This window comes from Cryptomeria japonica, chromosome 4 (genome assembly GCF_030272615.1).
Source record: "Cryptomeria japonica chromosome 4, Sugi_1.0, whole genome shotgun sequence".
NCBI lineage: Eukaryota > Viridiplantae > Streptophyta > Pinopsida > Cupressales > Cupressaceae > Cryptomeria > Cryptomeria japonica.
This window is the reverse complement of record NC_081408.1, coordinates 522,391,704-522,408,700: the sequence shown is the minus strand read 5'-3', so window position 1 is coordinate 522,408,700 and position 16,997 is coordinate 522,391,704.

Below are 16,997 nucleotides of genomic sequence, written 5' to 3'. Positions count from 1 at the left end.
TCCTGTTTGATTTTTGAAAATCTTTCTTTTTTGAAATATCTCATTATATTTCAATTTTAAATTAAAAAATGAGAAATGCATCTTCATAAAATCTGCTTTTTGCTTTTTCTCCACTTTTTCCTCATCTCCTTCATCCTTCCTCAAATGACAACTCTACTGTGTGTTTAATCTGGTTCGTCCACTTGATAAAAAATATTTTTGATCTCATTTGTCCGTCAAGTTTCTAGTTTTCTATAAATTGGGACCTCTCCAATCAATTCATCTAACTTTTAAGTAATTTTACTATGTCAGTTTGTCCATAGATCTAACTTTCATGCATTGTTATTCTGTCTAATTTTTGAGAAAACTTAATCATCATCTTCTTAACAAGTTTAATTTAGTTTATCATTTCATCTTAGAATCGCACTTTCAAGTCATCCATGTTATCACCTTTCTTTCATGCATACTTGGACCTATATAATGAGAGTGATATCAAATTAGAGGAGAAATAATGAACAATGGAGCAACACAAAAGGAATGGTGATATCCGCATCTAGTTTTGAAGTTATTTTCATTTTGTTTCAGTGTCTCTATTGGTAGGATTAGGATATATGAGCATAGTTGTTTCAGAAGCTTGCAATTTTCTTTAGTTTATGCTTTTGGTCTTGACTAACCTCTAACCAGGAATATTTTCCCAATCTATAATTGCAAATATGAAATGAAATGCATATAAAATTGATGTAAAAATCACAAGTAAGCATAGGATACATTAGGTCACCAAAATGTAAGGTAGGAAAAATAGGATTCACAAGTCTATACATGTAAATAAGGAATCTATTTTATTACCTATGCAGTTACATTGGAAGGAGTATGATCCATTAGGCTCAAGATGGCTTAAGAACGAAGTGGATTCAATGGTCCTTTGTTGTGGGGGGTAATATGACTATGCAAATTGTAATTGAGGAATGTAATAAGTAGGTCCAAATAGGTTGAAATGATAGTTTTCACCATGCATAGGAAGACAAATAACTGACAAATAGATTCCAAAAAAATGATTGGCAGATTGGACTATGACTAACCTACTATTTGAATTTTAAGCAAAAATGAAGGGAGAAAGGCACCCAACTCCCAGGACTAAGGTGTCCTGTTTGGCCCGCTCCCAACAATTTTAACTCTGATGAATTGCAGACTATAGATCTCCTCCTACTTGCTCTATACCTATTTCCATAGGTTTGTTACCTATTCTTGTACACACAAAATAGAGAAAATGTTGTGTAGAGAGGGGTTTGCCTAATTCAACCCTATGTTAGGAATTCACCTTGAAATTGAATTGGATTGAGCCTGAAATGAAAGTGTGTTGTTAGGTAGCAGATGCTAGAATTGAAAATGGAATGTTTATACCTTCATCAACCTTCTTGATGTCAAAGTTCTCATGAAGATGTTGATGTTGACTTGAATGTATCTGACATAAGGAATGGAAGATCATAGATGTCATCATAAATATATAGATCTACAAACTACTCCTAATCTTCAATGCCTTGATTCTTGATCACTTTCCCTTGAATTGAATTGTCTCCTTTTTTGTGCTCTCTCTCAAAATGAGGGAGGATACCTTTCTTATATACCTCTCTGAAAAAATTTTGGGTGTAAAAATCAGAGTAGGTTGACATGGAAAAATATTTCTTGCTCAACCAAGTTGACCGTTAGATTGGGGCTAAACATCCGGGAGAAGGGCGCCTTGATTGGCCCACTCCCAAGAGTACGTCACCTTAGGTGCCTTGGTCCCTCCAATGTGGCCCCAAACTTGGACATGAGGTCCAAAATAGGAAGGAGAAACTGAAATGAGATGCTTAACAAGGCTTGATCAAGCATGTTGGGAGCACAAGACCATGAAAGCTAAAATAGGGCCTAGATAAGCAAGAAATTGTATAGTGATGTAATTTACAATGTTACAACTTTAAATTTTTCATATGGGTTTTCACATGACCCCACATATTGATACAAGGGATTATACCTATTCACCAATGCTCACATCAAAATAATATTCCATAATTATCCTATAAGAAGCTAATATACTTCATGCTTAAGTTCATAACATACATTAGGATAATGTTAATAATCTTATTGGAATACATAATTAAACCACATTACCTCACAAAGTGAAGTGGGTTAAGTTTTTAAACTTGATGGATCTCTCATCCCCCATTGATAATTACACTTGCACACTCATTTGAAACTTCAATATATCCATAGTGTATATAGACGAATTGAAATAATGAAAATTATAAATTGCTCAAGTATGATAATTGAAATAGATCGTTTCATTAATGTTGGTGAATAGGTTTTGCTACCTAACTCTATATCCTAACACCCAAATAGGTAATAATTTGACCAATGATTGAGATATGTGTGATATCCTTTGTACCTACTCTTTGCTTCTTTTACAAGGAGTCATCCAAGAAGCAACATATTCAAAATAAGAAGAATAAACATCCATTAATCGTAACACAAGGTCTACAATTCACATAATTGCACTTAGTTAATCTTATTCATGATATCTATAAAAAGTTTTTCCAGTGTTCCTTCAAGACAAAGCTTCTTCACAAAAGCCCCCAAAATGGGTCCCTTTATCACTACTGATCCTTAACATATCGACATTTCTTCATAATCGTCTCAGGAAGCAATAATTTCTTGAAAATGACTGTTTCCACAAATTGAATTGAAAAGCCAATATATCACATATGTGGCCCACCAGAAATCATAATTCAAAACACCAAAAAAATATCCACAAATCCTACGCTATTTACAATAATTCAAAATTAGTAATACTAATTATCAAGGGGAGTTGGATTCCTTTCGGCTTCGAGTACCAGTTGGAGTTGCGCGTCATGTATTTTAGCCTTTTTCTCTTCCTCTTCTAGCACCGAGATCACTCTAATGTACTCAACAATTTTTTTTTGGTACTCCCACAGGAAATTCATCAACCTAGAGAAGATGTCTTCTTGTAGATCTTCTGTAAAATCCATACCAAGTTGAACCACTGGAGTGGTACCATTCCTTGACAACACCATCCTTTAAGATTGAATTTTCTTTCCACGGTAGATATGTGATTGTCGGAGAGTAGTCACGTAATAGACATATTTGGGAACTCGAGAAAATCTCATGAAGAAGTACTGAGAATCTATATCTAGCTGACTAGCTTATTATAGAGGGTTGTTTGATCGACATCATGACTTTTGAGAACAAAGAAAGAGATCGAGCAATTAGTACTTTGCCGAACTTGGGCACTGCGAAGACCAAGTTCAAAAAATTGGAAATTTACCGATTCAAAGCGCGACTCCAATGAATGAGACCACTTGAAAGAGAAGTTTAAATTAGGGTAATAGTTATACATATTAGTTGGCATAAAATTTATATTTTGACTGAGTTTATTTTATCTTGATTATGTTCAATTAACTCTACAATAACCATTAAATTATAACCTAAAAAATATAATATTGGGTTAGAATTTAAATCTCATCAAATAATTTTATTAATCCTATAATAATTACAAGAAAGTTTTGTTACAATTAATAATGGATTATGCATCCACAAATTACCAAATCCTTAGCATAATCCTACCTTCACTAATGTTGTTGTTGCCACCACTTGGACTCATTTAAATCTTAAATAAATTTTTCATTTTCACCACTTGGAGTCACTAAAATTTATTTTATTTTCAACCTTTATGATTTACCTCAATGATTATATTGGTCGTAATTGTACTCATTGATATTTTCTTCTATGAAAACACCAATAGTATAACTTCCATTCCCTATCTTTTATTCAATTTTATTCTTACTAACATAGTTATGCAACTTTATAATTGATTTCAATCACTTATATTTCACAAATCTAATTCCAACTAAATCAAGTAATCATATTTTAAGGTTCAATAAAGTATGACATCATAGTTACTCAAAGTTAAAATATTTGATACATGTTTCATAGTCATTATAATATCATCATTAATTGTAAGGAGTAAAATCAAGGCTACAATAGTATGTGGTCTTCCCCGTAGAATAATTAGGAGATATTATTCACTTTTAATAAATTTCACATGATTACAATGTGATATTTTTAGACAGATAGAGTAATCCACAAGTTTGATTAATGAGGTAAATTATACTAAATAGTACTAAAGAAAAGATCACAAGGCTTATCAAATGATTTGAATAGTTAGTGATATCCAAAACCACTAATAAGATATAAGTTGCTACAACTATCATAATAAAGGATGGTACTTACACTTCCATCCCCTTAGATTAGAATTCCTCCAAGAAATCCATAAGGTTTGAGGGAAGTAAAATATAGCATTGCACCTAACATAAACGTGATGAGGAAAACAATTCTCATTAATTTGGTTGTGAAAACTATGAATCATATAGTAGCAAGTATCTTAGAAGCATTTTTTCTCTCCATGAAGCGCACAACAATGAAGTTAATAGTTTCTACTTTACAATAAGAATAGTATATACATCAAAATTATGACAAAATGGCACACAATCTATTATCATGGTTCATAAATATTATAAGGGCTATTAGGGATAAAGCCATACAAGCATATACTATAGATACTAAAGTATCATTGCTAACAACATTAACATTATGCGATTATCCTTACTACATAATATCAACAAGATATCCAAAAAACATTATTCAATATGATGATTTCTAAGATTATATCTCTGCATCAATAAATAACCATCCAATCTGTCAAGGCTTTGTGACATCATTTTCATTCATAACCATTGTACTCACTTAATTTCTCTTTATTGATATTTACTACTCCTTGATATTTAGTTCACAACAAAATCCACATCTTAATCACATATTTCAAGATACATATATCACATAGAATTACTTGACATGACTCATGTGATTACCTCACAAGACTCACAAAATGGAAAAAATAGGCTTTATGAAGATGAAAAGTGGCACAATACAACTTAGTAACAATAGGGTCATGAGGCCATAGATACAATAATAGAACAATCATACAACTATAGAACAAATGCATCAACATTTGAATAGATGTAGAACCAAACGATCATGTCACGACCCTCATTAATTATTTAATATTATTTATTATAAATTATAAATTATTATTCTCATTGAAAACTATTATTATTATGCCAAAGGAATTCCCTATTTAAAATGGATTATGCCAAAGGTATTCCCTATTTGAAAAGGACAACTAACATTTTGAATTCAATAGTTTAGAATTGAAAAGGATGAAAGATGACAAAATTAATCTCAACCAATACTTATATTTATATTAATTAATATTTTCTTATGATAAAAGATTTAAAAATATATTTTAACATCATTAATTAGAAAAAGAATGCAGATAAAAGTATGTCTTTTATTATTATCTTCTTTTATATTCTATCTTGTTTCTGAAAGTTCAAAAAGGAAAAATAAAAAAAATATAATTTTTTTTAGCTTTATTCTAGTTATTCTTTTTCTTCTTTTAAGATTGACTTTTTTGTCAACTTAAAGACTTATTTTAATTATTTTGTCTTTTAATGAAATTGCAAATAATAATTAAAAGTTATTAGAATTAATTTAATTTATAACTTTGTTTTATGAAAATTTTAACTATTGTAGAATAAATATATTTTGAGTTAAAGATCTATTTTTTATCACTATCTTCTTTTGATAAGAATATCTTTAATGTTATCTTCTTGAATATTTTATTTCTTTTAATTAATTATAATTTTTCTTCTTCCTCATCTTCTTTTTTAAGGATTAATTTTTATTAAATTAAAATTTATTTTAATTATTTATGTCTTCATATAGAATTACAAATAATAATTAAAAGATATTAAAATTATTTTTTTAATAATTTTTGTCTTATTAAAATTTTATTATTCTAGAATAATTAAATTTGATTTTTTTACTTATATAATAAAATAAATTTCAACTTAAAACCTAAATTGAGAGTTTAGAGTGAGAGAACAAGAGGGAGAGAAACTAAATTTTTATTATGCATTTCATGCCAATAATTTAAGGATAGCATTTGTCCTTGAGGAGTAATGCTTAGGGTAGCATGTTATTTGATTATTATCTCAAAATCAATCAATCAATCTCTCTCTCTCTCTCTCTCTCTCTCTCTCTCTCTCTCTCTCTCTCTCTCTCTCTCTCTCTCTCTCTCTCTCTCTCTCTCTCTCTCTCTCTCTCTCCTTCCCACTATATCTATCTCTTTATCTCCCCTTCTTTCTATCCCTCTCCCTCTCTCTCCCTCTCTCCTATTGTTCCCTCTTTTTATATCTCTCTACTTATCTATCCTCTCTCTCCCTCTATCTATTTATGTATATCTCTCTCCATCTAAATATCTATCTCCATATTTCTCTCATAGACACATTCTCTCTCTCTCTCTCTCTCTCTCTCTCTCTCTCTCTACACACACACACACACATCTACCTTAGTCTACCTATCACATCCTATCTCTCTCTCTCTCTCTCTCTCTACACACACACACATCTACCTTAGTCTACATATCACATCCTATATCTTTATATCTCCCCCTCTCTCTCACCCCCTATATATTTGACAAGTTATATCTACTCTATCTATACTTTATATACTTATCTCTACCTCTTTCTATCTCTATATCTCCCCCCCCCCCCCTCTTTATATCCCTATCTATCCCTCTCTCCCTTAGTTACCATCATTGCTTATTTATTATATCTCCCTACTCCTCTAACTGACACATATGCACAAACTCCTTGTTTCTCCCTCCCCATCTTTATATCATTTCTCTTCACTATCTCTCTCACTCTCTCTAAAAATTTCCCTCTATTACTTGTCTACATCACCTTCCTTCTCTCTCACTCTTGTCCCCTCTATCTCTATCTCCATATATCCCTCTTTCCTCCTCTCAATCTATATATAATATTTCCACCTTTCCACCCCTTTCGCCCCCCCTCTCTCTCTATTTCTCCCCATCTCTCCCTCACTCATTCCCTCCCTATCCCCTATTTGTCTCTTTATGTTTGCCTCACTCTCCCTTTCTATTGGTCTATATTTCTATCTCTCTTTCTTTTTCAATATATGTATATCTCTCCTTCTCTCTCCCCCTATTTCTCTCACCCTCTCCCCATCTCTATTATTCTATCTCTTGTTCTCTTTATTTTTCTATTTCTCTATATCTCTCCCTCTCCCCTTAGATATGTCCTTATATCTATATCTATCTATCACTCTATTTCATGATCTATATCTCTCTCTCTCTATCTCTCCCTCTTCCTCTATAGATCTATCTCTACCTATCTATCTCTCCCAATCTATCCCTCTCTCTCTATATATTTATCTTTCCCTCTATGTCTAGATACATCTCTTTATCCATCCATCTCTCTCCCCCCTCTCTCTCCCTCTTTTTTGACCTCTATATCTATATCTCTTTTCCTCTCTATATTTCTTCTTTCATCTCTCTCTCTCTCTCTCTCTCTCTCTCTCTCTCTCCCCCTCATTTTCTCTCTCTCCTCCTCTATTTATTTTTCTCTTCCATCTCTATATATTTCTCTCCTCTCTCTCTTTATCTTTCCATATCTCTCTCCTCTTCATATTCCTTTCCTCTCTTTCCATCTCCATCTCCATCTCCATCTCCATCTCTTTGCCCCTCTCTTCTTCTCCCCTTTATCTCTCCTTCTTTTTATCCACATCTCTACCTTTCTCTCCCTCTCACCCTATTGCAAACATAACATAAGCCTGTTGGTAATGGAATTTGATTAGCTTTCCAATTTAAATGTTTTGTTTAAGTTATGTTTAAATCCTTGTAAGTGGATACATAGTTGATTTGAAGCTATGATCAATTCTTCATTGAGACTTGTTTTGCATGAACAATATTTTTTAAATGACTTATAAATTGAACTAATGTAGTACACAAATTTATACAAAAACTGGAACAATTCTAAATCTCTTTGACATACCTATTGCACACCAAGATACAATTGCTACTTATTATTATTTTCAATCATCTATAAATAAATTAATAATGAAAAATTAAATATTAATTACATTTGGTTGATAAAAAAATGGGAGATTTCAAATTAATCCACTTTATCACCCTACGTGGCCATAATATTTTCAAGGGAATCAGATTTAAATTTTACGTGTCTATATTGGTTTCAAGAAATCAGATCTAAAACTTATCTCTCACCCACCACCTTCTTTCACAGCTTCGTGACATCCATTGCAAGAGTTTGTAAAAGAAGAAAGACTTAAAGAGTATGGTGGAGACATTGCAGAGGGCACAGTTAATCAACGAGTTCATTTTATTTTTCAATCAAGTATCGGATTATTTTCGCGTGTTTTCTCCTTTTGTTTTCAGTACGCAAGCAATTCACCAGCTTGGTATTGTTTCCTAATGTTGTATGCATGTCTACACACACCTTGATTCCTCTATCCCTTTATGCTTTTTTATATATATATATATATATATACACCTTGATTCCTGTTTTGGGAGGAATGATACCTCAGGTTCTAAGTCTAGCTAAACTCTTGCCGGTTGCTTTTGCTTGAAAATTTTAAAAGACCTCTTTTATTATCAAGTCTATTGTGTATAATCAGATATCATCACATATTTATGTTGCAATCATTATATTTTATGAGACCACATTTCTTAGGGTGTTTTTTCTAAACAATGTCCATGCTTTCACATTTTGCTTTTAGTGGCTCTCCATACCGCGTTCCAAAGTTCTCATCTTGGCGTAGGTAAGAAGGATGCTAACAAAGTACTGTGAGTCGCCTCCTACAACCTTTTCCTCCTCCATCAGTTGTAGGCTTAGGATACTTATACTAGCTATCTACGATTTTAGTAAATAGTTTAGTCTATATCATCCAATTCCATAGCTTCAGATCCACCATACAACCTTTTCAATAAAAATAGTAAAGACTTTCACGATCATGTCTCATCAACTGAGAAAATAAGCAACTACAAGGACATAGAATCCTCCCCTATTAAATATGTCACCTACGTACATAGTGAATGCAAAAGAAACAACCACTTGTAGGCGTCTCTTGTGAGCACCGGGAATATTGGTTGAAATGTGTTGCCCTAATTTTGAAGTATCTAAAATTTAAACTTTCGCATCAAAGCAAAGGTCAGATAAAGATAAAGATTTAATGTGTGCTTTCGAGAGTTTTCCGGATATGTAATTATGTGGTTTCAGTTCATGGTCATTATCTTGAGTCTTGTCATGTATAGTTCTATCATGAATTGGTCAAAACGTACAAACAATCAAATCTTGATAATTGCAAAGCGTTGAGAGAAACCCTTTCATGAGAATGTACCAAATATCATTTTGAGCAACCTAACAAATTTCCATACAAATCCAGTTTATTGTTGGTGAGATTTTAATGTTTTAATTTTCATTAGCCTCCGTTCAAGAAAATTTCAAAAACGATTAAATCTTGATAGCTGCAAAGCGTTGAGAGAAACCCTTTCATGAGTATGTACCAAATATCATTTTGAGCAACCTAAAAAATTTCCTGAGTATGTACCAAATATCATTTTGAGCAACCTAGAAAATTTCCATACAAATCCAATTCACCATTGGTGAGATTTTAATGCTTTAATTTTCATTAGCCCCGTTCAAGAAAATTTCAAATATTACACTCAGGACCTCATCATGAAGAAATATCCTTGGACTATGCTCATTTGCCTACCACCAGCATACAGTTCTAATTTCGAAGCTTAACTCATTACCTAATGAAAGTTATGGTCATTTTTCTTAAATCTGGGTACTAAATTTTAATGAGAAATATTTAAATTAATTTTAATATTTTTAATTGATTTCTATATATTTCCTATTGTGATCATTTCTGGGAAGAAAAACAATTGAAAAGTCTTTTTTTTATCCAAATTATCCATCCTCATATCCTGAACCCAAAATTGCAAGCAATCCTACACTCAATGTGTAAAACTTCAAAATTCTAATTTCATAATGCTAAAAAAGTTGAGCAATCCTAGCCTCCCAATGGCTTTCAAGTGTAAACTCAATACTCATTGGTTTGAAAAGTCAAAAACCCAAACTTTAGAAGGTTAAGATTGCTCAAAATTTGAACAAATGTAACCTTATGCTCAATTACTCCCGTTTCCTAACTTTTCAGCCTAATTGGTTAAGGGTTTTTTAAGTTATTTAAAGAGCTCATAATTGCCATACCTTGGTTCGCATCGTTTTTGCCTGTATTATAATTGAAAACGTTGTGGTTGGTAGATAGGCATGCAAAATGGGAAGCGTAGAGAGTAGAGAAGGTACACCAACTATTTAACAGAATGTCTCATGGAATGCAGTGAATGCACGAACGCATCAAATAGATTTGTTGAATGCAAGAACGCATCAAATAGATTTCTCGAATGACTCAAAGAAACACCATCTCAGGGCTATGATGAATGCAGAGTTTACACAAAAGGATTTGTGAAAAGGCTCTAGAAGCTTTCAAATAAATGTATTTGGTAGTGAAAAATATCTCATATGAATATAAATTATGTGAAGTTGATTTGGCAAATGAAGATGGCAAAGTCACAGTTGCAAGTGTGCTACTTGACATGCATGCAGATTGTGGAACCATGTACAATACTGTTGAATTGTTTGACATAATGCATTAAAGAAATGTGATCTCATGTTTCATAATCGCAGCATAATAAACAAAATGGACGTGCTGAAAAGGCTTTAGAAACTTTCATAGTAAATGCAATTAGGAGGTATAAAGCCAAATTCCACAACCTTTGGAAGCATTCTCCAAGCCTGCGAAAGAATGGGAGCTTCAAAATATGTTATGAACATCCATCAAAGCATAGATTTTTGTCAGATATTATTGTTCGAAATGCAAATTGTGGAAGCATGCACAAGCTCAAGCTTTTTGAGTCTTTTACCTTCCCTGTGCAATGAGAACTTTGGAATAGGTTATAAACATCCATCAAAACATATCGATAGGAAGATTTTGGTCAGATATTATGGCTAAATGTGGTCTCATAATTTGTTATGACTGAGTATAAACTTTGGATGTGATAAAGCACACGATAACTATTTGGCAAAGCATCTCAAAGAAATGTTGTTTCATAGTATGCCAAGGTTGCAAATTTTTGTCAGAAATTATTCTTAGAAATGCTTGGTTTGATATGTATGCAAACGTGGCTTGAAGACCATAAAATGGCACATGCTTTTCCTATAGGTGTTTATAGTGGAAGGTTTTTCATAAATCAAGCAGCTGGGGGAATGGTAAAGGAAGGACATAAATATAAAAAGCCAGGATGCAAAAAGAAATATAGGTAGGAAGAGACTAATAGTGGTGTTCTAGTGTATACAGAACTCAACAGAATGGCATGGTTGAGAACTTGCAAAAGGAAAATTAGTTTTAGGCAATTAATCATTGGATACTATTTTGTTTGATCTAAATGTGTGAACTCACTTGTTACATATATCCATTCACAATGAAGCATGTTTGGAAGTCTGTGATAAAGATTGTACTTGAAGCAAATGGCCCAAACATTGCATGGATTTTAGTTTCACAAAAATAATCTGTTCAGCTTCTATGAAATTAACTTGTGAGAAAATGAGCGCTCTAATAGGGAAAACTGAAGATCACCATCATTTGACATGATTTCTTAAAAGGTAATGTTGGATGCGAGGACAAAAATGATATTTTGAAAAGATGATGTTGATGTAGAGGCCTACCATAGACAATAGTTATTTGAGATTGACATGGCTTCATCAACTCCAATTCAAGCATCATTAGAAGGTGCTAGAGTTACTACACTTTGACAAACATAAATTCCCACTAAGTCAAAGGATAGTTTCAATATGAAGATGGCTTCTCAATCATGGTATCTTCTACGGTACACACGAAGTGCAACCCGTCCATCACTATAGCTACAATACCAACCTTAACAAACTGATCATTTAGGCTTTCAATTACCTTTGGGTAAAAGTGATTTATGTCACGTATTTATAATAAAATCAGAAAATAAACTTTATTTGTGGTAAAGTTGACCAAAGTCAAAAGTAAAATGAAGTTTATTTAATTTTCTCAAATTGCAAAGGTAGTTATTGGGTGATTAGAAAGTAGTTACAAATTAGCTATCAAGGAAAAAATTATAAATACTAGGCCATTCGTAATGTAAGGAGACTCTTACAGAGGGGAAACTTTGAAGAAAATTTTAGAGAAACTTGTAAACATTTTGATTTTGTACTATGTATAGAAGGTTTTTGAAGATTGTTTAATATCATAAAGATAATAAGGAATGCATTTGTTCGTATGTTCTAAATGCTCTTTTGAATTATGGTTGCTAATTTTTCATATATTGAATTAGTGATTCCTTTATGTACTTATGTAAATCATTGATATCTTATATAGTTGATGTAACGATACACAAACAGACTTTGGTATGTTAGTTTGAATGCATCGAAGTAGCTTATCTCTTTGTATGTTGAGATTCATCATCCTTTGTTCGTTGTCATTGTGCATCCAAACATATTTTCGTATAACCCCCTTGTGATTGTTGTCATTCATGAAGTCCTATTTGGTATTCGTATGTCTTCTAATATGGTTTTTGTTATCTATTCTCTTTTAGTTTTATGTTTTCTCCTTTATGTACGTTCAGATTAAAAGTACACAAAAATCCTAAAAACCCCCATCATATGAGGAAGCTGCCCCTCTCAAACACAGAGGAAGATTATGGTTTCACCACAATCTCTCCAACTGTTGGAATGTTTTTCATTTCTCTTCGAGTGAACACGGTCCCAAATATTTTTTGATATGAAAATTTATCACGCAATGCATGATTAGCACTAACCATTTTCAAAAGAATCAAAATGGAAAATTAGAGAGCATGGAAAACAAGGGGATCATGCAAGAAAACATTATTGAAAATATGGTTTGCATCTTGCTCCATTTGAGAAAAACAAAAATTTGCCTTTTTCCTACAAAAGAATTACCCTACTCAAGGAAACCTAGATGACAAATGGTCAAATTACAACTGATAAGCATAAATTAAGACCAGCAAGGAGGCAATGATCTTTGCGACAATAAAAAAATCTACAAATTAGAGACAAAAAGGAGAGCATGCCTCTTTTATGCTTTGATAAGAAAATGAATTCCTGGTAAGAAAAGATGCCTAGAACAAGCAAATTGTGACCAATAAAAGACAAAAGAAAAAAAGAAACCAAAACCCTAAAGATTGGCTTGCAAAATAGATCGAGCCTTCACACTACTGAATTGTGCTTGAAAGGAGAAGGATGCCCAGAAAGAAATTCAACTCTACACTAACTCTTTCAGATTGAATCGCTTCTACAAGAAAGTTGCCTCTTCTCAAAACAAAATGCCTTAATATTGTAGAGAAAAGATTTGGGCCCAACTAAACATTGTGAAATGTATCAAACAATTTTATATGTGCAATATTTTTTTTCACATTAGCATAAGGTAGAAGAAATGAAGGCTTTAATGAAGAAAAAGAATCAAATACCTTGTCTTGTAGATTAAACCAACAACAAATAGTTAGACTTCATGATCTTTGAGGAGAAAATTGTGGCTTTGATAATAATTTTATGCCTTTCAGGCCTCAAACAAGAGCAGCCCCAATGCTCTCTACAAAGAGAATTGGAGAGCCACAAAAGGGCAACTAGAAGTGTATAAATAATGCCTTAGATTGATCCTCATAGAATATAAATGACAACTTTTCAAAAGTAAAAGCATTTTGACATAACTATATAAAATTATCTATAAATTTTCCCATCCCACTTCATTATCTACAATGAACCACTCTATTTAATGATTTTCTCTTAATTTAAAGATGACTTTCATTGCATCCTAGATTATTTGCATCAATCTTCCACTATTTTCCAAGACTCTTCTATTTCACTCCAATTAGACATTCTTGATAAATAGGGATATAAATATTTTTTTAAACTAGGTAAAGCCCAATAATTATAATATTAAGATACCAACTCTCCAAAATTGTTGACATCCCTCAATGTTACCTAGAGAAAACATCATTCATTAAAAAATACTAGCCATATCTATCTAGCTAGATCATAACAAATAAACAATTAATCATTGTTGTCTCCCTTATTTTTGTGCATATTTAATATATTGAAGTGCCTAGTTATCCCATAAGCTATATCCTATCCCTATTAAGAACTCATTTCTTCTCTGGAGTTTAAAGAAAAGAATTCAATTTGGGTGGACAATGTTTATTCTAAATCTTCTTAAATCTACATTGTTAATATTGAAGTCACTACCACTAAAATATATCAAAAAAATGACCTAACAGAGACTTCATCATTAACCCACCCCCACACCATACTATAATCAGTTTCCTTCCCCAAAATAGGTCATTTATCTAGCTTAGCTTGGATATCTTCACCTACCTCTTTTAGTTCATCACTAGGAAAAACAAGAATTTCCATACTTTATATTAAGGAAGTTAGATACTATAATATTGGTAACCTGAATCCCTTATTTGATAATATATATGTATCCTGTTGTTTGGTGGTTTTGTTCCTTTACCTTATGGTCATGTGTAGTAAGAAGATGTTCATGTTGAATGGGTATTGACATTCTACTTACATGGAGAAACACTAACTATTTGAACTACAATTTAATGGAGTGCTTATGTTGGGTTATAGTTTATCCCATGGTTGAAGTCTTTGTGATTGTGGATATAATATGTTTCATATGTTTTGATATCCCAAAAAACTTGATTTTCCTATTGGCTTGTAGTGTTTTCTTGTTTTTAGTTATTGGGTTTGTAGATATGCACTTATTCCATTGTTTGGAAGAAATTTTTAATGTGGATTCCATGATGTTTAATTGGATTTTTGATAAATACAAATATGTTTTTTTAGGTTTTACATGTTAACTAAAACCCATTATATGTAGATCTATGATAAGATTGTGCTTAGGTTGTTTTGGATGAAGATAATTATAGGTTTGCATGAATGCTTAGAAGTTTCTTATTGATCTATGGTTTCTCCTATATGGGTTTGTTTGGAAAATCAAGTCTAGCATCAAGATGATGGTGTTTGAGTCTTGGAAATCCATATGTTAGGGCTAGTTATCTCTGTTATACATGATACTTATCTGGGGTTGAGTTTTTCATTTATTTAGGATTGGAGAATGACTACATATTTCTCCTTTGAGATGTTTCATATGCATTTATCTTGTAAATTTTTTGATGAGGATTTGATTTATTAGGCCTTATTGTTGGCCACCATTATTACATTGGCATGTTGGTTGTAGTGAGAAAATGTTGTTTTTTGAAGAATACTTGATATAATTGTTCATTTGAATCTAGTACTAGATTATGATATATGAGAAGCTATGTTCATTCTCGGTGGTAGATTTATGAAATACATAATATGTTCTATCTTCTTTGTTTTAATGTTTTTCTTCTAAGTTGATTTATTATAGTGTGTAGCGAGCCATGGGAAATATTTGATTAGGAGATGGAAGATATTTTGCAATAAGTGTTGGTGTCTTGTGAAGCTCTAGGATTATACCTTTGAATTGTAGTGAGATCTTGACATCTTTGGTTTTACTGAAAAAATATATTCATCTGTATCTTCTTGGTTTGGAGATTGTAGTTTGACTCTTCCATTTGAGAGCTCTTGGTGTTGATTTATTTGAATGTGTTGTGATCATGGGAGATTTTTCAGTTAGGAAATGATTATCCTACAACTTGGAGAGATTGGTTACACAATTTAATGGGAGCTTTGATAGTGGTATGGATTCATCATTTCATGAAGGATGGCTACCTTCATAGGGATTAGAGATAGTGACATCTTATTTTTACATGGATGACTCTTAATTTTTTGGTGAGATGCCACTTTATGATATGTTATTTGAAGCATATGATCTTACTTTGAGGAGATGTTAGATCATGATGGACCATGATATGTTCTTGATCTCATTGTTGGAGCTTTGACGATAGTATTGTTGATTTCTTTGGGGTTTTAATATTACTTGTTTGTTTGGAGCTTCATGATTTTGCAAGGTTGCATTTTTAGTTGACATATATTGATTGGTGGATGCTTATGGAGACTAGAGAGATCTAGGTGAGGCTATGAGATCTCATATTTTTTGGGATCCTGTGTTGATATTATTATTCTTTCATGAGGATTTTAGCACAAAGATTAGGGAGCCTATACTTGGTTTTGTATGTGAATCCATTATAGACCTGAAGAGACTATTCTAATTCATTATAAACTTTGATTTCTCGATGTTGTGTACTCATGATTTGAGAGATATTGACCACTTGGTTATTATATGTATTTTTTTTTTATCTTGTCTTCTCATGTGAACTAGTCTTGAATATAATAGTTCAAAGGACCTGTTGAGAAGAAGATGCATAGTTTTATGGATTTTAATTTTTCTCCTTGTTTTTGGTCTTGAGCAACATGGATTTAATTATGAGGATGTATTGTGAGAGTGTTTCTAAGATTTACCACCATAGCTACATGTCAATAAGAAAAATGGGTTCACTTTTATTGGTCAAATTTATTATTGTACAAGCCATTTTGTAATATACAAAGAGATATAAGACTTGATGATAACATAATTATATCAAATTGGGAGTCACTCAATTATAATACATGGTATTTGGAACATAGTATTATTTCAAATGAAGCTGAAAATCATAATGATTTTGAAGATGAGGATGATTTACCAAATAATTATAATATAATTGAACATGAGTGGGAGATCATATCAAGACTTCATCATGGACATGTTATGGATGTAACATAAATAGATATGTTGGGAAGAAGAGATATTGATAAACAAACTCAATGGAGTGCAAAATATCAAGGAGAAGATTACACAAATAAAGAAATAAATTTTATCAACACTATGAAAGAGAATGGCTTATTAATACTTGATGATATGATGTCAAGTATATCATATGGAACCTTAGGTGCTAAGAAAAAATAGGCACTTGATATTATTATGTCAAATTATAATCAATATGACAATGCCAT